Here is a 27,966-nt window from a genome sequence, read left to right on the forward strand (position 1 = left end):
AGGACCACATAAGGTATTGCATAAATCTCCTCGACCACCTTTGTCTTCCAACGGGGTCTGGCCTCGGGATGACCCACGCGGGGCAAGCAAGGAGGGAGCCAAAAAGGTCACAGGGGGGAGTCTGGGCCTGACATCCCGAGGACATCTGTTTTTCCTGTTTGTTTTTCTCTCGCAAGAGACGCGGAAAGAGGAGAGGGTGTTCACGTTTTTGAGTTAAACACACGCGCAGGGTGATCCGACGACGGAGCACAGCCGTCTTTGTCTCCCCGCAGCACGGACAACAAGATTTGCACAAGCGAGCAAATAACATTTCCCATGGGGAGATCGGGCCACGATGAAATGCCGTGAACACGGTTACGGCATACCTTGGGTCGCTTGCAATCAAATCACCATGATACGAAGCAGACAAATGAGTCATTTTAACTTCCAAACCAAAAACAACTTAAGCTGTGTGAGACAAGGATATAACGCCCAGAGCGAGGGAGGGGATCATTAAGCTCGCTTAACGCGTAGATTTCGCGACAAATTATTCATAATCAAAAACGTGTATTGTGTGGCCTCGGTGCGAATGCGAATCGTCGGTCTGGTTAATGGATAAATCATGTGTGCCACCAGTTCGCGAAGAAGCCCCACCCCTCCTTCCAGAATGATTACACAGCTGTGTCTTTAAAACTAATAAACACACACACGACACATACGGACGCACAAGACACACGACACACACGGACGCAGATGTGTTCACCCCCACAGGAAGATATATGACACGGCCTTTGAACAACTCGGAAAAACTGAGTGGACTTTCCCGATATAAGCCGAGGAAAAATCCATTCAACTCAGATCTTCAGGGCTTCGGCCCCACCACAGATCTCCACGGGGCTTCGCCTCCATCTCCTCTCATCGCCGCCAACGAAGAAGCTCTTTCGTCATCCAGAAGGACGAGTGAACGAGCTCAACCCCCCTTGTCGTGCCGCCACGCCGAGGTGTCGCCTGCCGCACACGAGTGAACGAGCTCAACTCCCCTTGTCGTGCCGCCACGCCGAGGTGTCGCCTGCCGCACACGAGTGAATGAGCTCAACCCCCCTTGTCGTGCCACCACGCCGAGGTGTCGCCTGCCGCACATGAGTGAACGAGCTCAACCCCCCTTGTCGTGCCGCCACGCCGAGGTGTCGCCTGCCGCACACGAGTGAACGAGCTCAACCCCCCTTGTCGTGCCGCCAAGCCGAGGTGCCCGCCTGCCCGCGCAAACGAGCGCAGCCGCGCCGTCAGTCACCGTACGGGGTCAGCCGAGGGAGGAGCCGGAAAGCGAGCCGCTCACCGCAGCCGCGCAAGCAAGAGTGTCCTTCTCCGAAAGTCGTTCGTACCCACAACTTCCCCCCCACTCATAGACCCACACACGCACGCATCGACGCCCCAATCACCGATGAGACTATCTATTTCACCCATACCATCGTATCACCCTAGTCAATTATCAGAAGACTGATTATCAATTACATGAACCATCAGCTGGCCATGAGGAATCGTGGCCCATCGAGTGATTAAGAGTCCATCGGTTATAAGAGTGAGGTTATTTTCCTTGCCTTTTTCTTTTGTTCCGCTCATCGCATAGGCGATCAATAGATTCGTCGAGGCAAACTCAAACTTTCGGAATCCTCATTACGAATCGACCCGTATATAGAGAGAGAATATCTTATTCTTAGGTTTTTTCGGTAAAGTCACGTAGGTAAAACATCAAAATTAATGAAAATAAAATAAAACAAAAATCACGACGTTTCGGAGGCAACACAAGTCTCCGTCATCAGGTGGGACCGTCACAGCCGAATTAGCTGCATCAAGTGAGGCAATGATTCAAGAAGTAATCCCTTATAAGCAAGTTGAAGGGGGGAGGAGAAGGGGGGGGGCTCATCAGAATGTGGTAGCCAATGAAAAACAATGGACTACGGCTTGGACGAGGTTGCTGCTGTACACGCCAACACAATGGACAGAGAGGGGGGAGGGGAGGTCTGATACACATGATAGACAAAAGAACGAAAATGCCCATGTTTATACCAATGCTGGCTGAACAATGAAGAGAGCACTGCCAAAAAATAACTGGGGATGTTAACACTCGGTAAAGTAAAGTAAAATAGTGCCTGTCAAATAAGATGGTCCAAAAAAGTGTAATTAAGTCTTTTTGCGTGGTTGATAACATCTTTCCAATGATTACTTGACTTTACCGAAAAAACCTAAGAATATGATTCCTTGCAGTCACGAAAGCTTAAAATCTAGAGAGAATATCTTGTCAAACCGGTTTTCTTTGCCAGAGAATCTCGCCGAGGAATAAATCAAAGCAGAGCCGATACTCTCTCTCACAACACGCATCCACCCACCCTTGTCTCAAACATTTCGTTAAAAGGATTTTATACTTGCCGATGAATCTATTGACATATACTTTCGCCTCTGGGGTATAATAAGTTGCTTTTATTGCCTTCATACAGATCGTCGCATGTCTGTTTTAAAACTCCGCCAGTCGCCGGTTGTGCTCGATACATGGGGGAACTACTGAGATGTCTGGTGGGAAAGTAGAATTACGGTTGTTAGAAGAGTTTAGTCATTCAATTTCGTTAATTGCATAATCTCGCCAATGAATAAGAGTTTTTAGTCATTCATTTTCGTTAATTGCATAATCTCGCCAATGAATAAGTGTTTTTAGTCATTCATTTTAGTCAATTGCATAATCTCGCCAATGAATAAGAGTTTGTAGTCATTCAATTTCGTTAATTGCATAATCTCGCCAATGAATAAGTGTTTTTAGTCATTAATTTTAGTTAATTGCATAATCTCGCCAATGAATAAGTGTTTTAGTCATTCAATTTCGTTAATTGCATAATCTTACTCATGAATATATGACGTATGTTTTTGCATGCTAGAATGTCACATGTTTGTGTAGAATAAAATTGTTAACACAGAAGCATATCGAGGGTTTCTTCCAAGTCCATGCAAAACTGTCTTATTCATAAGAACTGTTACCTGCGATGAGATATGAAGTTGGAGACCTAAAATAACATAACACACACTAGGATAATCAATAAATGTTTAATCAATGATAATCGTGTTATCCTGATTGGTACAACTCTGGATAAACAAAACTAAGCCTAATTATCACAACTGCTCACATTAACATAATCGCAAGCATCCGCATAAAGTACTACGATTATCTTCGTGAGTATCATAATTTATGCATATAATTACACACATTATCATAATTTATGCATATTAATACACACACTATCATAATTTATGCGATTTGCGCATTTTTCGGAAAATTATTACTTTTTATTATTTTTATCAAAATTTCATAATCCAACACATACAACACGCTGATTGGCTGGTCGTTGTTGTTGCCGGGATGTGGGGCCGCGATGTCTGAAGATGATAGCAGGTTGCAGGGAGTAATTAAGGACGCAGGGCGCTGATTGGCCGAGAGGGTGTTGTTGTTGCGGAGTGGCGCCACATTGTCTGGAAAAACATGCCAAGTGGCAGCGGGGGCTGGGGACGAGTGGCGTCTCGGGGGATGCCCCTGATTAATTGGTGATTAATTGGCTCGGGGATAAAGACAGGGGTTTTTGGACGAGACGAGAGTTTGCGCCTGGGAGGAGACAGAAGATGGAAGAGTCGGAGCAGCAGAGCTAATATCAGTATAGGGTAGCAGTGGAGAAGCATAGAGTAGCAGTGGAGAAGTGTAGGGTAGCAGTGGAGAAGTGTAGGGTAGCAGTGGAGAAGTGTAGAGTAACAGTGAGACGACAAAGCCAGTAGGAAGCGGCTGGAGTGTGGGAAGAGAAGCTGATGTAGTGGGACGGCGGAGCTGATAAAGAGCAGCCGAACTGCAGAGGTCGCAATCGGGTACCCGTTACCCGTACCCTACCCGTTACCCGGCTACCCGTACCCGGCCGCGTACGGGTACCCGTTTGCGACCCTGGTGCGGCCGGGTACGGGTAAGGAAACAAACCCCGTTTGCGACCTCTGCCGAACTGTGGCGGAGAGAGTAGAGAGGAGAGTCGACGGAGGAGTGATGGGGAGCGAGTGAGGCTGGCGGAACGTGGCGAGCGAGGGGAGAGCGCAGAGGAGAGCCGTGGATCGGTGTTAGCTGGAGGAACGTTGAGCGATGTTGGATGGAGGAGTGTTGATGGAAATACGCGAAATAAAGTGAAGAGAAAAGACAAGAAGCTGTCGTGTCGAGTCGAGTACTACACATGATAGAATTTGTGTGTACTTGACATGCCATTTTAAAATGCTTGCTTATCCTCCAAACACAGAGAGCTTTTCACTGTTACTTAATGCAGCCATGTATTTTATGGAAGTAACAAAAAAATAACCATCATCATCATCACCACCACCACTGTTCTGACACCTCAAAACCATCACAATAAATATCTACTATGCAGAATACCACTACGAACCACCAATGCATCTTAATTCTAAGTGCTGTTTGTTTGTAGATCTTCCCTCGGCTGTCAGAGTTTCAGTTAGTTGTCAGGTTTTTATATGTTCAAGGCCATTTTAAAATAATTTTGACACCACCTATACATAGCCTCACTTTTTGCATCTTCCCAAACACACGTTAATTATTCGCATACCTTGAGGGACTTGTTTTTCACGGATTCAATATATCTTCTAAAATTGTTATTTAAATGCAAGCTTTTTACAATTATTCCCATCCTGCATGTTTATTTGTATTACTTATCACATGACAATCAGAATCTTTATTTATCCTGGAGGAATCCAATGAGCTGCGAAGGTCGTTTTCACAAATGTCCAGTAGGGGCATGTAAAAAAGTTGCAACAAACAATACAAGCTACGATAGGAGTGCAAAATACAGAAAATGTAAGCAAGTCACATTAAATAAATACACAGAAATACCGGAAATAAGTATAAATTGCATAAGTACGTAAATTCCTGCCGATTTTTCAACACAACCACCATGAAAGTAACCACCTCTACAGTTACCTATTAACAATTACTTGCTATCCTTACATATCTCAGAATCGAGCTAATTTCATGTTATTTTGTTCTTTTTTTTTAAAGCTCAATGTTTTGATGTATATGTAATAAATGACTCTGTCAGGCGATGCTGGTCTCCGTTCGTCTTTTATTTAGGTTCTTCTCCGCACCCCCACTGGCCTCTTCCTCGGACCAGTGCTGTCTCGCGTGCGCCCCGCGCACGCTCTCTCTCTCTCCCGGACCAGTCCTGTCTCACGTGCGCCCCGTGTACGCTCTCTCTCCCTCTCCCAGACCAGTCCTGTCTCGTGTGCGCCCCGCGTACTCTCTCTCCCTCTCTTGCCCGCACACTCCCCCGTTAACTCCCCTATTCTTGCACTCCGCACATCGCTGGACGACGGCGTGCAGAGGTCCTTCGGCCACGTGGCTGATGGCGCGGATCCCTCTCACCACCCAACGTGGCTCAGCCTCTTAGATTCCCCAACTGCCCCGATCTCTTCCGGGCTCCCACTTATATACATTCCCCCCACGTGACCCTGACTCCTCCGGATCCTCAGATCCGGCCTTCCCATACTATCTCTCTCTCTCCTGCTGGCTCCGCCCCCATTCACCTCGCCCCCCATTGGAGCCGAGGCGTACGGTGGCCCCTCCCACACGCCCCGCAGACCAGGCTCCGCCCACCAATACCCCCGGCCGTGTGATTGGACCCGAGCCCAGCAACAACCCCATTTACGCTCGCATTACATGACCCCCCCCCCTGATGAAAAAGCCAGCTGTCCCAGCTGCAATAGGACAAAATAATGCGAGCGACCACATCGTAATCAGGAATCACCAGACCCAACGGAGAGTATAACAACAACACAATTAACGAAAGGGAAGGGATTTGGAACGAATGTGGGTCGCCGGCCCGTCCTTCACGAGAGGCGGCGCCCTCATAGGTCGCAGTCCCGATAGGGTTTGAGGAGCGGCGGAACCGGAACCATCCGCCGCTGGTGGAGGCCTGTCCGTCCCAGCACCCCGTTCCCCAGAGAGGTCCGTAGTCGGGGCCCCCTGCAACTGCAACCGCGGTGGGGTTGGAGGGGCAGCGGGGCCAAATGTCCCGGTCGCCATGGTAGGCCCACCCCTACCTGCTGCAGGAATCCCTGTGTCCGGCAGGATTACAGCCGGCCCGTCTACAGGAGGCACGACAGGTGCGCTTGCAGGTTGATATATCGTCCACCGCGCCGCGTACATGATCCCTCTCCACAGGGCTCAACCGATGTGGATTCATCCAAATGGGAGCAGCATCCCCGGTATTAATATGGTGGGAGAGCAACGAGGTGCATCCCAGATCGAAATCGTCTTTACTAAAGACATCAGAATATTTCTCCAACAGCGCACGAAGCACGGACCGCTGGTCCGTAGTCAAGAATGCATTTTCTTGGCACAACCTGGCGATCCATCGATCGTCCTGCGCCGTCGAGGCCGAAACCCCCCCTACGAGGCCCCGGTGGCCCGGATTATCATGGGCCGTGAAGGCGGTCGTAGCATGTGCCAAAACCGTTCTGGCCGGCACGACGACATTGTCCACGCCTCCATTCAACACTTGCAAAAACGGAGGCTGACCCGGCGGAACAATCGTTCGTGCCGCGACCAGCGCCAGGCCATCCGTAACCGCGTTGGACGGTGACAGCAACACCCCCGCCGCCCCCTCGACCCCAGGCACGGGCTTCCGATAACGCAGTGGGATAATCATCTGCGAGCCAGGTGGAATGTCGACCGAAACATCGGATAGCGCCTGCACCTGACGGTCCGGAGCGGACTGTCCCCACGGCGACGGCAAAAAGAAAAACTTCTGGCCCGCCGATAACTCAATACAATTCTGATCAACCCTTATCTGAATGGGCATCTTTGCCAGGAAATCGGTCCCCAACAAACACGGCACAGCGAGGGACCTGGAGATTAAGACCGTCCCCACAGCCGACACACCCCCAACCGAAATACGCGCCTCCACCTGACCAACGATGCCCATACTCCCTCCGTTCGCCACAATACATGAATCGTAAACCGGTCGTACCCGCGACGGCGGAATGGATAGAAGATGGAATATCACGTCCGAGATGATATCGAACCCGGCACGGTCGACGACCCAGTAGCGGCTGCGACCACTCTCCATGCCAATTTTCCGCCACTGTGTCAGCGAGCGATGTGGATCCCTTAGAGTCCCCCCGTTAGAACAGGCCCCTGGAACGCATACCGACGGTGATGCATAAGATGACATTCCTTGCCGGGTGTCTGATGCGTACCAACTTGCCTGACACGGTTGACTCTCCGGCGTTGACGTCGCGTCCCTGGCCGGGGACTCCGGCTGAAGAGACGGGCAAGGGAGACTCTGACAGTCCCGCGCGAAGTGTCCAAGACGCCTGCAGCGGTAACACGACAAGTCGGCCCGACGCCCGGCTCCCCCCCCCCCCGTCTCGAAGATCCCTCAGCAGTGGGCCGGAGCACGACTCCGCTCCCCCTCGAGGAACCCACTGGGCCGCCGCTGCAGAGAAATCGCCAGGCCCCTTCTCGTCCAGCACGAAGACGGCCTTTGACGGAGTCCACCCGGTGGCGCCTCCCTCCATGGTCGGGCTCCCCGTCCAGGCGCAAGTTGAACTGCGCGTTGAGGCACTTGGCTGCCATCCGGGAGGTCAGCTGCTCATGGCCGCATATCGGCATCGGAATGCCCAAGTCCTTGGACAGCTCCAACATCTTACCCAGTATCAAGGGCTCCAACAAGTCGGACTCTGTCTCTGGATACGCGGCCATGGCCAGCTCAAGCACAGCGCCCCGGAAAGCCACAGGCGACTCCTCGGGTGCCCGTTTCCTCTGGACGAATCTGCAGTGTGCGTCGTCCAGAGGCTCGTACGCTTCCGCCATCTCTTCGAACGCCCCTTTCAGCGTTGCTTTCTTCGCGGCCTTGATGGAGCGGAAGAATTTCAAAGACTTGTCATCCAGGAGCGTCGGCAGAACCTCCAAGGCCTCCGCATCCGTCCACTTGGCGGATCGGACGGCCAACTCAAACCCCCACGCAAATGCGCTCCAATCTCCTCCAATTGAGAATTCTGCTGTCTTCCGATGCAGGTGTTCCCTCCGGTGGCGACAAGATGGTGTCTTCCCGCCATGGCAGCGACAAGATGGCGGCTTCCCGCCGCGGCGGCGACACGATGGTGGCTTCCCGCCGTTCATCTGCGACCACACCCAAGATGGCGGCGTCCTGCCGCATGTCGGAGAGGGCGGGAAGCGTCGCACAGGCCCCAATGGTGGATGGCTCGGCCCCACTCGAAAGCTCACCGCTTGCAGGCTCGCCGCTTGACCGATCCGGCATCGTCGCTGGCACCACCAGGGTAACTAAATGCAGCAGAATGGCCCGCAGCGAATCAAGCTGGACTGCCACGTGTTGCCAGCTGTCCTCGACGCCCGTCGATGCAGACAGCCCGGCCGCCCCGACGACATCTTGTACTCCTGGCGTGTCGCTCGCCGCCACTTCGCCCACGCCTTCCATGGTCGGGACTGCTACCGCCGGAGGAAGATCCTCTTCGTCTTCTGAAGATGGTGCAGGTATATTCTTCTTCTTGAGATGTTTAGACATCTCGTTCCGCTTCTGACTCCAATGTAATAAATGACTCTGTCAGGCGATGCTGGTCTCCGTTCGTCTTTTATTTAGGTTCTTCTCCGCACCCCCACTGGCCTCTTCCTCGGACCAGTGCTGTCTCGCGTGCGCCCCGCGCACGCTCTCTCTCTCTCCCGGACCAGTCCTGTCTCACGTGTGCCCCGCGTACGCTCTCTCTCCCTCTCCCGGACCAGTCCTGTCTTGCGTGCGCCCCGCGTACGCTCTCTCCCTCTCTTGCCCGCACACTCCCCCGTTAACTCCCCTATTCCCGCACTCCGCACACCGCTGGACGACGGCATGCAGAGGTCCTTCGGCCACGTGGCCGATGGCGCGGATGCCTCTCACCACCCAACGTGGCTCAGCCTCTTAGATTCCCCAACTGCCCCGATCTCTTCCGGGCTCCCACTTATATACATCCCCCCCACGTGACCCTGACTCCTCCGGATCCTCAGATCCGGCCTTCCCGTACTATCTCTCTCTCTCCCGCTGGCTCCACCCCCATTCACTTCGCCCCCCATTGGAGCCGAGGTGTACGGTGGCCCCTCCCACGCGCCCCGCAGAGCAGGCTCCGCCCACCAATACCCCCGGCCGTGTGATTGGAACCGAGCCCAGCAACAACCCCATTTACGCTCGCATTACATATATATATGCAAATAAGTGGGTGATTCTCATACAATATATCTGCGTTTTGTTTTTCCATTGGCATATACAAAAATTAAAAAATTAAAGCATAATAATGCTTTCAACATCACATGACCTGGCGTAATCAAATTCAGATTTATTACCAGCAACATTGGATTTTATCCAAGATCTATCTAAAAACGGTCATTTGGCCCTTGCCAAAAAAATAAAAAATAAATGAGAGGAAGCCTTTTCCTTATGAAGTCAATAGTGTTAAACAAATCAGTGAACCTCTGCTCAAACGAGCAGAGGCCGCAGTCCATATTTCCATTGCCGGACGTGCGTTAGTGATGAAGACAATCGCGAATACCAGTCTCTAGAGCTAAAAGACAGCCACCATTTACATCCCACAAAGTGGGATGTAAAGAGTATGAATCCTTGCAGTCACGAAAGCTTCAAATCTAAACATGGCTAAACCAATACACTTTTCGAAATCACCAAAATAAAGCCATGAAAGCAATGAAACAGTGATCATAGGAACTGTGACGGAATTTTCACAATAAATGCCATAAACAACATGTACTACCAAAACCCTGCAGCCATAGCTGGCTGCATGAGTCATTCCACAACAGCAGGAGCATCAATCAGAGTATTATAATTTTTCAATGCACCTTTAAGATCAGCACACTAAATCAAAACACAGGTCACACTTTGTAGCGATCATCTGGAGCGAAACATTTTATTTTAGGCCACTGAATAGCACTGGCAGCTAGGGGTGTACAACTCCTCTAGAGCAGTTTTGAGTGAAGATCTCATAGGTAGTGACTCAAGTCTAAATTTATTGGCAACAGCATTCCAGACCCTGGGCATCAATAGCAAAGACCCTTCCTCCAGTATATGTATGGCAATAGGGAATATGAAGCTGGTAAATGAGTGTAGACCTTAGGTAAAATTTGTTCTTTGAAACAGAGAGGAGATCCAGCAGGTAATCTGCGGATTTTTTTGCAAGTACATCATGAATAAATAAGATCTGGTGCACAAGCCGTCGAACATTCAGAGATGTTAAGTTTGACCTAATGTAGAGATCACAGTGGTGAGTCCTATATGGGCAGTTTAATGCAAATCTTAAGGCCGAGTGATACATTGAGTCAAGCTTCTTCAGTACAGTACTTGGGGCTGATTTATACACAATGTCACAGTAATCAAGTAGAGGCAGTATGGTAGCTTTTATCAATTCCAAACGGAACATAGGGGGGAAGCAGTGCTTGTGTCGATATAGAAAACCAATTTCAATTTTTATCTTTTTCCCAATATAATCAATGTGATCTTCAAAATGTAGTTTTGAATCCAGGATGACCCCAAGAGACTTATAGATCTTGACTTGCTCTATTTGATCATTATTTAAGGAATGTATTTGGGGGAAAATAACTTCCCGCTTTAGTCCTGGTGAGAAGCATAGCACCTTGGTTTTGGCAAGATTTAGGACTAGTTTAAGAGCAACTAGCTGATGTTGTAGCTTGTTGAAGTCACTCTGGAGCTTAGCAATCATGTCATCCGGAGAGCGGCCAGCAGTTATCAGTACCGTGTCATCTGCAAAAAGATTTACCCTGGAATAATCCAGTTCAGTGCCCAAGTCATTTACATAAAGAGAGAACAAGAGGGGGCCGAGAATGGAATCCTGTGGAACCCCTTTTGTTATCTTAACACTGTTTGACCTCCAACCATCTGTGAATACAGTTTGGGTGCGAGAAAAGAGGTAATTTTTTAACCATTTTACTGTGTTTTCGGAAAACCCGAGGTAGTAGAAGTGGGTTTAAGAGAAAACTGTTAATGATTAACCGGACGTGTACACTAGTCACGTGGTTAATGGCGACTCGGTGAAGATTGCTGTGTGACACACGTGCTGTTGCATTTTAAAGATTAACCACAATAAATGTGTTTACCCTAGATTTGGAGCACTTGCCCAACGTCCTTCATTTCGAATGTGCAACATAATGACATTTTGCATATCGTATTATTTTAACAATCAATTGGAAGACAATTTCGCACACTAGTGATATAGTAATTTCATTATTTCAATGTATTTTCTATCCAAAGCAATTATCACTTCATACGATCTCTTCACAGATTATGAAAAATACAATATTTTCAAGAAGAAACAGGATTATGTAACATTCAAATTTAAATTCACGTAATTAATTCCCTTAGTGTCTTAGTAAAGGTTCTCGACGTCCCTTCAATTCCTAACACAGATGCAACATGGAGATTTTGGTTCTCCCAATGCAGTACAATATGTGTGTGTGCATGTAATCAGAATTCCTATCGAATGCTCCCCGTTCCCTGGGATTATTTAGAGGAGTGCTGTGTTTGTAAAATAACTTGTCTGGACAAGTGCTTACCCTGAATTAGTTTACGTCATGCATTTCCCCTCCCCCTCCAAAAATATTGAAAATGTATGGACAACAAGCTGCTAATTACCAGCCAGTAGAGCTGCTTCTTATTTCGCATTAGCGTGATGCAGCTTGTAGCGTGTCATGACGTGTAGACTACCTAGACATGCACATACAGCTGCAGTGATGTGTTGTTTGTGCAAAACACTTGTGAGCGACAGTCACTTCTTAAACGTTTTGTGTACTCCCAAGGTGGCTGAAAGTCACTTATAATCTAGCAACATTGCAAACTTCAAAGGTAGGAAGGCTCTTGTTCTCTCATTCTGAAGGAATAATCTGTCATTGATGCAGATGCTCGTGTCATGATTAACTTAAATATTTAAGGCAGTTCCTGCTCAATTAACATTTATTTTTGCGCCTGTGCCGACAACCATTATATTTAATGTAAATTTAAGTTATTTTTGTTTATGTATTTTGTGTTTGCAAAATAGGTTAGGATCTAGCTATGCCAATTTAATATCTAGCTGGGTGGCACTATGATTAGAATGTTTAACTCGCAATTATAATCATACAAGTTGAATTCATCATTGAATGTCAACTCAGCATTTTTTGGAGAATGAGACGGCTACCATCTGGCTACCATCAAAGGTTTGTACACGAAGCCATTCAGATATACAAACACAGACATAATTTCAACCGTGATGATGGGTACAAACTTAGTAATCATTGGAAAGATGTTATCAACCATGCAAAAAAGATTTAATTACACATTTTTGGACCATCTTATCTGACGGGCACTATTTTACTTCACCGAGTGTTAACATCCCTAACGTTTAACAGTACTCTTTATTGTCAGCCAACACTGGTATAAACATGGGCATTTCCGCCCCTTTTCTATTATGTACATCCACAGTTACTTGCGCAACACGTCCCTGACCACGAGTCCATTCATGCCACAGTGACTTGCGCATAAACAGCATAACAAAGAGCGGCTTATAGGCCGTAAGGTGAAGACGTTTTACTTCTAGATTTGAAGCTTTCGTGACTGCAAGGAATCATCTTCTTAGGTTTTTTCGGTCAAGTCACGTAGAAAGTAAAATAAAATAAAAACAAAAATCACGACGTTTCGGAGGCAACACAAGTCTCCGTCATCAGGTGGGACCGTCACAGCCAGATTAGCTGTATCAAGTGAGGCAATGATTCAAGATGTAATCCCTTAAAAGCGAGTTGAGGGGGGAGGCAGAGGGAGGGGGGAGCTCATCAGACTATGGTAGCCAATGAAAGGAACGTATCGGGAGGGAGGGGGGGCGAGGCCAAAAGGGTGGGCGATGGACGTGGAAGCGCTTGTGCGCAAGCGGCCAATTACTGCACACGCCAACACAATGGAGCGATTGTGCGCAAGCGGCCAGCCACTGCACCTGCCAACACAATGGGCAGAGAGGAGGAGGGGAGGTCTAATACACATGATAGACAAAAGAACGAAAATGATGATGGGTACAAACTTAGGGGGAGCTCATCAGACTATGGTAGCCAATGAATGGAACGTATCGGGAGGGAGGGGGGGGGCGGGGGGGGGGCGAGGCCAAAAGGGTGGGCGACGGACGTGGAAGCGCTTGTGCGCAAGCGGCCAATTACTGCACACGCCAACACAATGGAGAGAGAGGGGGAGGGGGGGTCTGATACACATGATAGACAAAAGAACGAAAATGCCCATGTTTATACCAATGCTGGCTGAACAATGAAGAGAGTACTGTTAAAATAACTGGGGATGTTAACACTCGGTAAAGTACAGTAAAATAGTGCCTGTCAGATAAGATGGTCCAAAAAATTTGTGATTAAGTCTTTTTTGCGTGGTTGATAACATATTTCCAATGATTACTAAGTTTGTACCCATCATCACGGTTGAAATTATGTCTGTGTTTGTATATTTGTATGGCTTCGTGTACAAACCTTTGATGGTAGCCGGGAGGTTTGCAGAGAACCTTGGTCTCGGAAAAGACAATTTCATGAGAGCCCACCGAGTTGTAGCAATGATCGGCCACGGCAGAAGAATCAGTTCTGCCGTGTTTCAGATCTGACTTGTGCTCGCGGACACGATCAGAAACATGACGTTTCGTTTCTCCAATGTAGCAATCACCACAAATGCAACTCAATTTGTAGACTCCAGGATACTGTAAGTCAGGAACGACATCCTTCACAGATGGAATCAGATCACAAATTTTATGCACTGTACTGAATCGGACTTGGATCTTATGTTTGTTTAGAATTTTGGAGATCTTTTTGGTCACGCCAGCTATGTATGGTAACGTGATGGCAAGACCTCTTCAGCAGTACTCAACTCAACCCAATTAGTCTCTATGGTTAAGGACATGGTACTATCTCCTGATGACATCCTCGTCAGCTTTGATGTAGTATCTTTGTTTACCAAAGTCCCAGTACCGGACACCCTAACAATAATTGAGGACTTAGTCCAACATGGATTGAATTCTGATGCACCTGCGCTGGTTAGGCATTGCCTCACCAACACCTATTTTACCTGGAATGGCACCTTCTACAAACAGAATGAGGGTACCCCTATGGGCTCCCCTTTGTCACCAGTTATAGCCAACATATTCATGGAAAAGTTTGAATCAGACGCCATCCAGACATCCACCCTGCGTCCTTCCCTGTGGAAGAGATATGTGGATGACACTTTCGTCATCTGGCCACATGGCCTCCCAGCATTGAACCACTTCTTGGACCACATCAATTCTAGACACCCATCCATCAGATTCACCATGGAAGTGGAGAAAGACGGTAAACTACCATTCTTGGATATTCTGTTTGAGAGGAGTCCTGACGGTTCCTTGGGACATTCTGTCTACAGAAAAGCCACCCACACAGACTCCTACTTGAAACCGGATTCCCACCACCACCCATCTCAAAAGAACTCTCTCATCAAAACGCTATACCACAGAGCACATGGCATTTCTGACAAACACCACCTGACCGGTGAATTAAGACATGTACATCGGGCCCTCAGGATGAACGGATACTCTGACCGTACTATCCGCCAAGCTGTCTCTCCCACCACACAGAAACAGCCACATGAAACTCCGACCAAAACCATCACGTTACCATACATAGCTGGCGTGACCAAAAAGATCTCCAAAATTCTAAACAAACATAAGATCCAAGTCCGATTCAGTACAGTGCATAAAATCCGTGATCTGATTCCATCTGTGAAGGATGTCGTTCCTGACTTACAGTATCCTGGAGTCTACAAATTGAGTTGCATTTGTGGTGATTGCTACATTGGAGAAACGAAACGTCATGTTTCTGATCGTGTCCGCGAGCACAAGTCAGATCTGAAACACGGCAGAACTGATTCTTCTGCCGTGGCCGATCATTGCTACAACTCGGTGGGCTCTCATGAAATTGTCTTTTCCGAGACCAAGGTTCTCTGCAAACCTCCCGGCTACCATCAAAGGTTTGTACACGAAGCCATACAAATATACAAACACAGACATAATTTCAACCGTGATGATGGGTACAAACTTAGTAATCATTGGAAAGATGTTATCAACCACGCAAAAAAGACTTAATCACAAATTTTTTGGACCATCTTATCTGACAGGCACTATTTTACTGTACTTTACCGAGTGTTAACATCCCCAGTTATTTTAACAGTACTCTCTTCATTGTTCAGCCAGCATTGGTATAAACATGGGCATTTTCGTTATTTTGTCTATCATGTGTATCAGACCCCCCCTCCCCCTCTCTCTCCATTGTGTTGGCGTGTGCAGTAATTGGCCGCTTGCGCACAAGCGCTTCCACGTCCGTCGCCCACCCTTTTGGCCTCGCCCCCCCCCCGCCCCCCCCTCCCTCCCGATACGTTCCATTCATTGGCTACCATAGTCTGATGAGCTCCCCCTAAGTTTGTACCCATCATCATTTTCGTTCTTTTGTCTATCATGTGTATTAGACCTCCCCTCCTCCTCTCTGCCCATTGTGTTGGCGGGTGCAGTGGCTGGCCGCTTGCGCACAATCGCTCCATTGTGTTGGCGTGTGCAGTAATTGGCCGCTTGCGCACAAGCGCTTCCACGTCCATCGCCCACCCTTTTGGCCTCGCCCCCCCTCCCTCCCGATACGTTCCTTTCATTGGCTACCATAGTCTGATGAGCTCCCCCCTCCCTCTGCCTCCCCCCTCAACTCGCTTTTAAGGGATTACATCTTGAATCATTGCCTCACTTGATACAGCTAATCTGGCTGTGACGGTCCCACCTGATGACGGAGACTTGTGTTGCCTCCGAAACGTCGTGATTTTTGTTTTTATTTTATTTTACTTTCTACGTGACTTTACCGAAAAAACCTAAGAAGAAGACGTTTTACGTTTAATCCCGTTCCCATATATGGGGCACTAAATTCTTTTCATTCTAATAAAAAGATCTATTGCTGTTGGCCGTGAAAATAAAAGTTCTCCATGTCTAATCCTGCAGTCTATTTTTTATTATTGTTTAAAGTCGGCAATATTTCTTTCCTCGCGTAATAATATTTTGATCATTAGTGATGAGGCTTTGCGTCACGTGCTTCCCGCTAGACCAATAAGGTGGCTGCTTTTTTGGGACGAGAGGTAAACATTAGTCCAAGATGTCTGCGCCCTTGTTGTCAATGTCGAGTAGTGAAAAGGAGGAAATTACGGCCAGACCTCCTTCAAAAGTCCGTAAAAAGTATTTTAAACAATGCTACATGCATCTCACATACATAAAGAAAGAAGAAACAAAGGATTTTACATGGACACGGTGGGATACATTCAGAAACTGCGTCAAAAGGTGGCTTTTTTTGCAAGGTGAGAATCGGAGAATAGCAGAAACATACAAATTGTCTAGAAATCGAGTTTGACAATGTTCCCGAAGACGCTGGGTTTCACTCCACTTGCTACAGGCGTTTCATTGACAAAAAGCGCTTGGATGCGGCCGAGAAACGGGCCACACAGCGTCCTGAAGCTCAAGATCAAGGCCAGTCTGTGCCATCGGGTAGTAACGTTAGTATCGCTGCAGTTGATTGTCCCGCAAAAAAACTTAGGTCCAGGACCGGCCTGCCAGTAGCTTGTGCTGGTCCTGTGCTTTCTGCCTTGTGCATAATTTGTAAGAAAACGGACAAGTACATTACTGTGGGAGGCAAACGCCAGAAGGACCATCTTTCACAGGCAGAAACGTCAGCACATAGGTAAAAACAAAACACACACATACACACGTTTGAACTTGTATTCCCTTATGCTGGGTACCATGGCAAACTTTCAATTACAATTACATAATTTATGTAATGTTTATTTTACAGTCAGAGACAGATTTGCATTGTTTTGCATACAGCTACAGCCAGAACACTCAATATTGTTTAACTCTTAACACAGTTAATTTTCGATTTAAAGCTTTCGTGACTGCAGGGATTCATCTTCTTGGTTATTTCGGTAAAGTCACGTAGAAGGGAAGTAATAAAATAATAAAAATAAAACAATAAAATAATTCTCACGACGTTTCGGCCACAACGCAAGCAGCCGTCCTCAGGTGAAAACCAGGTCTGTCGAGGCGATAGAGTCTGAATGCTCCAAGCTCGTGTGCTGTCCAGAATAATTTCCACCCTAGATTCTATGCTGAATCCTTTTGACACACACCAAGATGGCATTGTGTGTCTTAGCTCTGGGACAGTAGCAGCTGAAGAAATCATGTGGAATTTGCTCGCAGCTCCGGAAAAGGGGGAAAATGCTGTCAAAGAGTTTATGGACCAAAGACTGTTATCACCATCAGTTGACATATTTGCTCCCATCAAAACACAAAAACTGAAGACCTTTAGTGACCAAGCAAAGACAAAGAAGAAATCTGCAGCAGGCAAGGAAGTGATTCTACATACCGACAAGAAACTATTCTCCAGATTACTCGTCATAGGTCAAAGTAGAAAAATTGACCTGCGAGAAATTCTGTCTTACTCCTTGGGAACTGTGTCATATCCTTTAGGCAGTGTTGATGGTTCACTTGCTAAAACAAACAAATCAGCTCTTATGGATTTATTGTAAACCAAAGGTGGAGACTGTTTAGTTGACAAAGTTCCGACAGATGGAGCTATTCTCTTTGATGGCATGGCAGTCATTCAAGCCATTCGGTCAATACCAAGTACCTTTGGAGAGCTTGCAGAGACCATACTGCAGTACATAGTCAAACTTGGTCTGAAACACAACTGTACACGGATAGACTTTGTGATTGACCAGTATCCAAAAATGAGTATTAAAAACCTAGAACGGTCACGTAGAGCTGGTGGTGGTACACAACTGGTGAAAATTTATGGACGGGATCATAAGACAGATGGAACAAACAAAGAAGCACTGGCAGAATTCCTCTATGTTGTGTGGTAAGAGGCTGATCTTACCACTGTGGGAAAGCTTGTACATAGCACATGGAGACCTGTGTCACTGCGTGACTGTAATGGTGGGTTTACATACTCTCAGTGCTGTTGAAGATCTGACATGTGATCATGAGGAATGTGACACCAGAGTGTTTTTACATGCACAACATGCTGCACAGGAACATCAAACTGTAGTCATCAAGAGCCCTGATACTGATGTGGCAGTGATTGCTTTAAGTCTGCAGCCAAATTTACCATGTAGGTTGTATTTTTTCACGGGGGTTGGCAACAAAACAAGGCTCACTGACTTAACTAAGGTGTCGTCAGCTCTTGGCACAAGTGTCTGTTTGGCACTTATTGGGATCCATACCTTCTCAAGTTCTGACTCTACAAGTGCCTTTTATGGCAAAGGCAAAAGAAAGGCATTTTCTGTTGCTTTTGAGAAAGAGGAATATCTGACTGCTTTTACAAATCTGGGTCGCAGTTTTAACCTAGACAGTCTACCTTTGAGCTACTTTGCACATATGTGTGCCACCTGTTTGGCCAGTCATCTGCCGAAAATGTGAACGATGCAAGATACAAATCATTCTGTATGGCATCGTCAGCTTTTCCAGAACTATCCATGCCCCTTACAAGTGACGCCCTGTACCAACAATGCAAAAGGGCAAACTACCAAGCAGCCATAATGAGACATTCTCTGAAAAGGTATAATGTGTGCCCCTTCACCCGTTGGCAATGGATAGCAAATGTGAGACTGGAAGATGTTCCTGTATGTCTGCAAGACTGTCTTGTACTGATTTATGTCGGTGCCAAAATTGTGCAAATGTTTCACAGGAAACAGAAGAAAGACCTACATGGGATGATGGCTCTGATAGTGATAGGGATGATACTGATGAGTAAATATGCGCTGTGCTATAATTTAAGGTGATTTTGAGCTGTAAAGAATCTGTGGTAGAATTGTATTTTTTTGGCAGCATTCCAAAACAAGGGGACAGTGTAGCATTTCGAGTCATTTCAGCCAACTTGGGCCAAAGTGTGCTTATATTTGTATCTTTCTGTGATTACACAGTACCTACTGAAAATTTTGATGTACAAAACATCACAGTTTTGCTAAATTTAAAATGTTTATGTTTAATTTTGCTTAGTGCCAATCCGTGAAGTTGAAGCATATTTTCTACAAATTTGCCATATTTCATGGTCTACATTCACACTTGAGTATATAATGCACCAAAACCTGTCTCAAGTGTTTAGGTACATGTATAAGTGTCAGTTTGAGAGATATTTGGTGTTGCTAAAATGTATATAAATAAAGTTACAAACAAAACCAGCAGCATAAGATTTTCGTTTTTTCCAATTCACAATTATATACATTTATGGATTTTGAAAAAAAACTGCAGGGTATTTTGCGGAGACCTTTTAACATAAAGTCGAAAATGGTTTTGTCTATGAAAAAATTCATTTAAAAAGTAGTTCCCAGGTGTGGGAACGAAAATCATTTTCTAGCCACTTTTTCCTAGTTCACCTTACGGCCTATTAATCGTATATAATTCATTTACCCACCCAGCAGTATAACAAAAGCAGTAATTGACCACTTCACAACTCCCCCTCCCCCGCTGCCCTTCCTGGCTCCTCCCCCCTTAACCACTATATAAGGTACAGATATTTTGCTGTGACGGTTTCACCTGAAGACGGAAGCTTGTGTTGCCTCCGAAACGTCGTGATTTTTATTGTTTTATTTTTATTAATTTTACCTACGTGACTTTACCGAAAGAACTAAGAGTATTAGCCATGTTTGTTTGTTGTAGTACAGAGTTAGACTGATGGCCGTAATCTAAGTTGTCTTGTGGTTGTTGTTGGTTGTTTGACTTGCATCCCACTGGGATTTTTGCACACAGCGTTGGTGTACGGTGATTTTTTTTCTGCAATATTTTGCTGTCTTTCTTGGATTTTTTGTTTGCACTTAGTCACATATTCACTTTAAGATGTTTTTTGTTCGTGTTTTTGTTTGTTGCGGTTGCACCCGATTCAAGAGCCGAATGGCTCACAGGGCTATACCTAATACATGAACTTGAAATGAACTTGAATTTGAACTACTGATAAACCATATTTGTATTTAACAATAACATTTGCACTTCACTATTCGAATATTACTTTAATCCTAAGCTGTATGTCTATCTATACCATCCACTTATATCGGTATCTTACACCCAATATCTGTACTGTATGTGTACAGTATACGTACTGTATTTGTCACCATTGTACAACTTACTAATTTACATGTGTTCTATTCTCAATAGCATTGCAAGTAGTCATACTCTGGGTGCATAGGCATGGTTATAGAATAAACAGTATTAGGGTTAGATAATTAAGAATTACAAGTATTAGCTATAGTACGTCATCCTTTACAATGCACAGTGCTAAAACCCCTCCAATCGAATATATCACAAACTAACAATTCAAAGCCAAGCTTGCACAAGTCTAGACAGGTATAGAACATTTCTATAACGATCAAAAACAACCTTTGGGTCCTTTACCTGTAGAATGCAACAGCACGTGTGTCACACACAGCAATCTTCACCGAGTCGCCATTAACCACGTGACTTCTGTACAAGTCCGGTTAATCATTAACCCTGCCAGCCCCCCCACAGGCCCAACTCAGTCATCACATGCTGGTGTACACACGTGGATTGATGTACTGCACAGCACATAAGGACTTATTAAAAGAGTGGTCCATTCCTAATGTGCCACAATTATCCAAAACATATTTTACTTTTGCGATGGATGTTTAAAATGTACACTACATGCCTTCTGCACAGTGGCTCCATACCCTCACACTGAAATTCCCAGGAATCACCTCAATGCTGTGAATATTTAAACAACGATTTGATGTGTTGAACATTTCAGGCTAAATGTTTCTTCATGGGACCTCACTTGCCGGTATAAAAATATAAGAATAGCTTTTACCTTTTTGGTATTAAGATGTTAAAACACCAAACTGAAACCTTTTACAAGGAATCATGGCTGCATTAACCACATATACCCGTGGTGAACATGGTTTCTGGACCATATAACCTGTGCAAAAAATGAACATTACAAAAAAATGTGAGAGTGCCATTGGAAATTATGAAATGCCATATTTATATTTTTTCTCATTTGTGCCTCGCCATTACTGCCTTGTTTGTTCGGTCTAGTTTGCTTCAACCGATGACCCGGAGGAATATTTTTAAATAAAATGTACACAAGATGAAAGCTGTATATTTTCGCCTACATGAATTATTTCATGCATCACGAGTGCAAGAATCAACTAATCAGTATAACACGTAGGCTTTCGCGACCAATATTATTCATAATAAAGGTTTTTGGGTTAGATTGCGTAAGTATAAATGCGTTGAAACCCTCACCACCCGACATGGCCAATCAGTAAGGGATTTGTCACGTAAACAAACACCAAATAGTTACTACTTCAGCCCACCGGTGTGTTGAAGAGTGAATCCACACCATTTACAATCTGAGTAAGATGTTTCGCTGGTAGTTACATCCAGCATCATCGGGCGATTTGCCAGAATAGTGAAGCCATCCACCTACTTCCGGTCTTAAATAGAGCAGGACGACGTCATCACTGAACCCAATCAGGTGCATATATCAGAGGCAGAGGAGATGTGGAGTGAGGTATTATAATTATATACAAGATTAGTAATCAATTAATTAGTAGGTGTCCCCTATGAGGAATTGTAATTGTAATGTGTATTACTTAATAACACACTTCCAGGCCGCACTAAACCTGTCGCTGTCAGAGAGGTTACAATTATTTGTATGTCTCTCAATTTCAATGGATTCTGTAATTCGTCTTGGCCAGTAATAATTCGTTTTACATAACACTTCAACGTTATCAAAATCAATTGAGTGTACTTGTTGGCAAGCATGTTCTGCAACTACCGATAGTTGTGTTTGAGAGTATTTAATATTTCATTGGTGTTATTTTAGTCTTACGCTAATGTCTGTCCAATATAGCATTTACTGCAGGGGCGGTTTCTTCATTAGCGCGATTGGGCGACGCACCACCAATGTCATTCAACCACAGAGTCACGCTAGCCGTCACTGTGCCTCTGGATATAGTCCAATCAGCGTCATGTCACGTTCTGTGGAGTACCGCCTCTTTTTGGGCGATTTCACTCTGGCTGAGAATCGCCCAGAGTGTTCCCATAGACTTACATTCAAAGATGTTTTTTTTCGAACGGGGGGCGCTGCAATGCATTCTCTATGGCTTCCGGGAGGGCTCGCACTAACGTGCTTACGTCATCATACGTAAGCACGTTTCAGTCAACAATTTTATTTGTCGCCACCTAGTGGAATCTTTAATAAAAGAAACTTGAGTGGATTGTATTAATAGTGAGTATAGAAACAAACAAGATGTATTGTAAGAGTCACTTTATTTTTCATTAATATTAAAGAAGTGAAGTTGCCTTTACATGCTTAAGCTGTTAATTTATCCTTTGCATGGGTGGACCTTATCCTTATAAATCATCCAGACATTTGCACCCCCTGAGAGATTTTGCAGGAGCCACCACTGATTTACAGCATAATAAATGTATCCGATACACACCTTCTGTTGATAACTTAGGTAATTCATTTTCGATTTAAAGCTTTCGTGACTGCAGGGATTCATCTTCTTGGTTCTTTCGGTAAAGTCACGTAGAAGGGAAGTAATAAAATAATAAAAATAAAACATAATAAAACAATTCTCACGACGTTTCGGCCACAATTCAGAATTCAGAATTCAGACGCTGTCGCCTCGACAGACCTGGTTTTCACCTGAGGACGGCTGCTTGCGTTGTGGCCGAAACATCGTGAAAATTGTTTTATTATGTTTTATTTTTATTATTTTATTACTTCCCTTCTACGTGACTTTACCGAAAGAACCAAGAAGATGAGGTAATTCATCTTTAGTACAAGATACTATTTTATTTTATTTTGCGCACCGTACCAAATCTTACTTTAATGTTTTGCTTTTGCAAAACACGAGATAATTTGCAGTATTGCTGTTCGAACTTGGTTTGGCATTCAATGCTCTGTTAATTTGAGCAATATTGTAGCCATTCAGTCTTAGTGCTTCTTTAACATACTCTTAGTTCTTTCGGTAAAGTCACGTAGGTAAAAAATGAAATAAAAATTAATAAAAAATAAAACAATAAAAATCACGACGTTTCGGAGGCAACACAAGTCTCCGTCATCAGGTGGGACCGTCACAGCCAGATTTGCTGCATCAAGTGAGGGAGGGATTCAAGGTGTAAGCTCTTAAGTACCAGTTAAGGGGGGAGGGGGGGGGCTTATCAGAATGTGGTAGCCAATGAATGGAACGTATCGGGAGGGGGGGGCTAACAGAGGGACGGGGTACTCGTGGTCGTGGTCAACGACGTGTTTGTGCGCAAGTCACTGTGGATGCACATAATAGAAAAGGAACGAAAATTCCAATGTTTATACCAGTGTTGGCTGAACAATAAAGAGAGTACTGTTAAACGTTAGGGATGTTAACACTCGGTAAAGTAAAATAGTGCCTGTCAGATAAGATGGTCCAAAAATGTGTAATTAAACTTTTTTGCATGGTTAATAACATCTTTCCAATGATTACTAAGTTTGTACCCATCATCACGGTTGAAATTATGTCTGTGTTTGTATATCTGAATGGCTTCGTGTACAAACCTTTGATGGTAGCCAGAGGGTTTGCAGAGCACCTTAGTCTCGGAGAAAACAATCTCATGAGAGCCCACCGCGTTGTAGCAATGATCGGCAACGGCGGAAGACTCAATTTTGCTGTGTTTCAAATCTGACTTGTGCTCGCGGACAAGATCAGAAACATGACGTTTCGTTTCCCCAATGTAACAGTCACCACAGCTGCAACTCAGTTTATAGACTCCAGGGTATTGCAAGTCAGGGATGACATCCTTCACAGATGGAATTCGATCACGGATTTTATGTACTGTACTGAATCGTACTTAGACTTTCACCATCTGACACTGTTTTAGCCCGATGTCGTTGCAGCCTTCGCCCGATCATTGCATGGTCGGGCGGTAGTTGATTGTCTCGGTCGACACCGTCGGTGCAACATGGACAGAATTGTGTCGAGGCCGGGCCATACGGCAGCATGGTCAAGAGAGAGAAGAGGTCGGAGTTGGTGTGAACGGAGAATAAAAAGAGAGACGGTGCCTTCTGCAACTACCTCGTCTCCGACTGAGTGTGAGCGCCGCACACCACATGCACACACATGCTGGGAGGAAGGAGGACACTCCATATGTATGCCTCACCATAGCCATATGCTTTCAATAAACTCCAAATGATGGTGTGATTGCTATAATTATCTCTGATAACAAACAACTCTTGAAAAGCTCCCGAATGTAATTCTTCCTTGTGAAATCTCCAATTAAATTTTCCTCCATTATCACTGTGGGAATAGCTTGCAGACATATTTAATTACGACTGAATATCTCCACAGGCATGCCCAGCCAAATCAACAGTTGATTAGAAGTGTGGTACATCTATTATATTAAGTACACTACCAAAAACAAATGTTCTTCCTGGGTGGTAATTGTTATTTCCAAATTGCTTATGTCTCAAAAGCAAAGTTTGTGGGGGAAAAAAGCCATTATCTGTACTTTTGAGGCATAAGCTATGATTAAATTAAGTCAACTAAAACTAGAAGTGGCAAATCTTGATCCGGACATTTTTTGCCTATCAGAAACATTTCTCACTCCTGCCGTAAATGACTTGCAGATTACGATGGACAATTACAACCTCTTTTGGCTTTACCGAGGATCTAAAGAAGGTGGAATTGCCATCTATGTTCGTAATACTATTGCAAGTTCACCAGCTCACTCCTTGTTTAAAAAATGTTGCTTTTAAGGTCTGGCTCTCACAAGTACTCTCGCAAATAATCAACAGATATTGGTAGTGTGCTGCTATAGACCGCCTAGTGGGAAAGATGTTGAAGCTGCTTCTGCACTGAGAGAGCTTCTTGGGGGCCTCCCTAAAGGTGAAATAGTTTTAGTGGGTGATCTAAATTGGAATTGGCTAAACCCGCCGGCCGTGGCCACAAATTTTGCAGATGAATTTAACCTGTTTCAATTAATAAATGTCCCCACAAGTCCCAACCTAAAAAATCTGGGGCAGTCATCTCTGCTTGACGTCCTATTGACAAATGCCCCTCACAATTTCGCACTGACTGGTGTTCTGGGTAATAACCTTATTGATCACTCCTTCATTTTTGGGGTGAGATCATCAGCCAGACCCAAAGCCCCCCCTATATTGGTTGAGAAGCACTCTATGAGACACTTCAGCACTCAGGCATTTACTAATGATGTGCTTCACTCGGATATTGACAAGGTCTGTGATATCCCCAACCTGACTACGGCTTGGGAGACTTTCAGGTACACGTTTCTCCAAATTCTTAACAAACATGCTCCGTTGGTTAGATTTAAAACTAAAGGCAACCGCCCACCATGGTTTAATCCTATGATTACTAAGCTCATGAAAACTAGGGACAAGGCTTGGGCATGTGCTCAGAAAAGTAAATTGGTCAATGATTGGCTAGAATACAACATTTTAAGGAATAGATGTGGCAAAATAATACGGTTGCAAAAAATGCCTACATTTCCTCCACTCTCCTGGAATCACATGGAAATGCCAGGATTTTCTGGAAAACAATAAAATGTATCGAAAAGGCATCCAAAACAGATAATCTGCCCGTTGAGCTAAACCGAAATGGGGAATATTTATCAGATCCCCAAAAAATAGTTGACAATTTTAACCTTCATTTTTCTGAAGCTGGTAACCTTTTTGATAATGTATTGGGAATTACCCCTGCTCATGCAAATTCCTACACCCCTGTCCAAACATTAAACGAATTTAGTTTCCAGCCAATCCACGAAAGTAATGTTCTGAAACAACTGTCCTGCCTCAAAGGGTCCTCCTTGACCGGAGCAGATAGTATTCCAGTCTTTGCTCTACTAACCGTTGGTCACCTAATATACAAACCTATAGCCTATATTTTCAACCTGTCCATCAAAGAAGCATCAGTTCCTCTAGAATGGAAACATTCCTATGTTCGTCCACTTCACAAAGGGGGCCCTAAAGATGATCCAAATAATTACCGACCTATCTCAATTTTGTCCTCGTTGATGAATTTTTTTGAAAAATTATTGAACTACCAAATTAGCAGTTTCCTGTCCGCCAACAATCTATTACATCTAAAACAATCTGGGTTCCGAAAAAAAATACAGCACCACATCTGCTGCATTAGACTCTGAATCACATTTACAGTAGCCTTGATAATAAGCAGTACTGTGCCTGTCTTTTTCTTGACTTGTCCAAAGCTTTTGATACGGTAGACCACAACACCCTGCTTAGTAAACTAAGTTGCCTCGGTTTTTCCGAAAACGCAGTAACATGGTAAAAAAATACCTCTTTTCTCGCACCCAAACTGTATTCACAGATGGTTGGAGGTCAAACAGTGTTAAGATAACAAGGTTCCATCCTCGCCCCCCTCTTGTTCTCTCATCATGTCAATGACTTGGGCACTGACCTGGATCATTCCAGGGTAAATATTTTTGCAGATGACATGATACTGATTACTACTGGACACTCTCTAGATGACATGATTGCTAAGCTCCAGGGTGATTCCAACAAACTACAAAATCAGCTAGTTGCTCTTAAACTAGTCCTGAATACCTCCAAAACCAAGGTGCTATGCTTCTCACCAGGACTAAAGCAGGAAGTTATTTTCCCCCAATTACATTCCTTAAATAATAATCAAATAGAGCAAGTCAATATCTATAAGTATCTTAGGGTCATCCTTGATTCAAAACTGAATTTTGAAGATCACATTGATTATATTGGTAAAAAGACAAAAAAATTGGTCTTCTGTATCGACACAAGCACTGCTTCTCCCCTATGTTCCGTTTGGAATTGATCAAATCTACCATGCTGCCTCTACTTGATTACAGTAATATCGTGTATAAATCAGCTCCAAGTACTGTTCTGAAGAAGCTTGATTCAATTTATCACTCGGCCTTAAGATTTGCATTCAACTGTGATCTCTACATTGGGTCAAACTTAACATCTCTTAATGTTCGACGGCTTGTGCACCAGATCTTATTTATTCACAATGTACTTACAAAAAATTCCGCAGACTACCTGCGAGATCTCCTCTCGGTTTCAAAGAACAAATTTTACCTAAGATCTTCGCTCATTTACCAGCTTCACAATCCCTATTGCCATACAAATACTGGAGGAAGGGTCTTTGCTATTGATGCCCCAAGGGTCTGGAATGCTATTGCCAATAAACTGCAACTTTAATCACTACCTATGAGATCTTCACTCAAAACTGCTCTCGAGGAGTTGTACACCCCTAGCTGCCACTGCTAGTCAGTGGCCTAAAATAACGTAAAATATTTTGCTCCGGATGACCGCTGAAAGTATTATCTGTGTTTTGATTTAGTGTGCTGATCTTAAAGGTGCATGGAAACATTTGATACTCCGACTGATGCTCCTGATGTTGTGGAGTGACTCATGCAGCCAGCTATGGCTGCAGAGTTTGGTGGTACATGTTGTTAATGTCGTTTATTGTGAAAATTCGGTCACAGTTCCTATGATCACTGTTACATTGCTTTTATGGCTTTATTTTGGTGATTTCGAAATATTTTTTGGTTTGGCCATGTTTGTTTATTGTAGTACAGAGTTAGCCTGATGGCCTAAATCTAAGTTGTCTTGTGGTTGTTGTTGTTTGACTTGCATCCCACTGGGATTTTTGCACACAGCATTAGTGTACGGTGCTTTTTCCTGAAATTTTTGCTGTTTTTTGTCCTGGATTTTCAGTTTGCACAGTCACTTTAAGATGTTTTATTGTGCATGTTTTTGTTTTTTGTTGCGGTTGCACCCGATTCAAGAGCCGAATGGCTCACAGGGCTATACATAAT

General features: G+C 44.8%; 1 protein-coding gene across 1 annotated transcript in view; it reads right to left on the reverse strand.

Annotated features, from left to right (window-relative positions):
* The window catches only part of LOC144717812 (contactin-associated protein-like 2), a 191,865-nt gene that overhangs the window by 118,836 nt on the left and 45,063 nt on the right, over positions 1–27,966 (reverse strand). The gene's annotated exons all lie outside the window — the stretch shown is intronic.

The sequence above is a fragment of the Lampetra planeri genome, chromosome 1 (assembly GCF_965212315.1).
Source record: "Lampetra planeri chromosome 1, kcLamPlan1.2.h2, whole genome shotgun sequence".
Classification (NCBI taxonomy): Eukaryota; Metazoa; Chordata; class Hyperoartia; order Petromyzontiformes; family Petromyzontidae; genus Lampetra; species Lampetra planeri.